Genomic DNA, 1,525 nt, shown 5'->3' on the forward strand with positions numbered 1-1,525 from the left:
AACATTATAAATGTCTTTACTGTCATTTTTGATCAGTTTGATCCATCCTTAATGAATGAATGAAAATATAAAATCTTAATGACGCCAAGCTTTTGAATGGTAGTGTAACTTTATATAGAAAATGTTTGTAAGCATTTTTTTACACTCTGAGATAATGTTACACATATATTGTTTACATTCTGTAGCTGTGCCATTGCAAACACCCCCCCCCCCACACACACACACACACACACACACACACAAAAAAACATTATTGTTACGTTTACGGATTGGCACCATTCACTTCTGTAAGACTGGAAGAACAGGAAGGGCTACTCTCTGAGAAAACAAAGGAAATTTGAACTCTCTTGCTATATTACCATCCCCATTCGATACACGATCACACTTGAGTTGATCACCTCTCAATTTACACATCATTCCTTTCACCCATCCCTTCCTGAATTCACCCAAAAATCGATATGGTTTAATATGAACAATTATCATACAGTATTATACATGTTTGGTATCATTTGAAATTTCTCAGTGCAACTGGTACAATGGTCTCATTCCCACAGAAGTAAACCAAAAAGGTAATAAGGTATGGAGAGTTTAGAGATATCTTGTTAACTGCTGTGGGTGTGCCCACATGTAAATCAACCCAGTAAGTCTGGGACGGTGATTAACTGATTATGAAATTGGCATGATACATTTACCTGACATAATAAATTGTTACATTTGATTTTATTCCGACTGACTCTGAAATTGTTTTCCCAAGTAGACTAAATAGATTCGTATGTTACCGCAAGTTTTGCGTCAGATTAGTGACGACTAATATTTGGCATTAATTCATTAATTAAAGTGTACTTGGTTTGCAAAGAGAAGAAGTGAATTTCCGTTTAGGGCAGCAAACGTGCTGCTTGACCAACCTAAATCTGGGTGTCTTACCTCTGTTTTAATTTAATGTTACTTTAGATAAGTGTACGTTGGAAATCACAGCATTGGCCAATCCAAAGCTATTATAAGAGAAGTAAAGTTGGTTGACTTATCTGTAGTAGTGGCCATACCTCTACTGAAGTAAACGTTACATTAAATTCAAGTGTATGCAAATCCATGGGGGCTATACCAAAGTATCTTTGATTGTGAAAGCGTGAATGCGACCATCTCTGATATATAGCCAATTACCTCTGTTTAGTGACCGAAGCTGGCGAGATTGTGATCGTGAGACCCATGTTAAACAAGGCGTGAGGACCTCTGAGCGACATAGCTTCCTAAAATGAATGGGTAAAATATAAGTAAAGAGTTAAATAGAACAATCAAATCTGAATTGCTAAACTATTATATAATTGACCAATAACCAATTGGCAATCTAACATAAATTCGAGGTCATGATAAAATGGAGTCAGATATAAAATGGAGTCAGATAAAAGCTTAAATGGAATTAAATTACTTTGCCACACGGAAAGACAGTAACACGGAGGGACCTTCACCCATTCTGGCGGAAACCCCCATTTGGACCAATAAATGGGCTGACACTTCCAATGATGAG

At 36.7% G+C, this 1,525-nt stretch overlaps 1 protein-coding gene across 1 annotated transcript in view; it reads left to right on the top strand.

Moving 5' to 3' along the window:
- The window catches only part of pcxb (pyruvate carboxylase b), a 227,539-nt gene that overhangs the window by 132,520 nt on the left and 93,494 nt on the right, over positions 1–1,525 (top strand). The gene's annotated exons all lie outside the window — the stretch shown is intronic.

The sequence above is a fragment of the Squalius cephalus genome (genome assembly GCF_949319135.1).
Source record: "Squalius cephalus genome assembly, chromosome: 3".
In the NCBI taxonomy this organism is placed as follows: Eukaryota; Metazoa; Chordata; class Actinopteri; order Cypriniformes; family Leuciscidae; genus Squalius; species Squalius cephalus.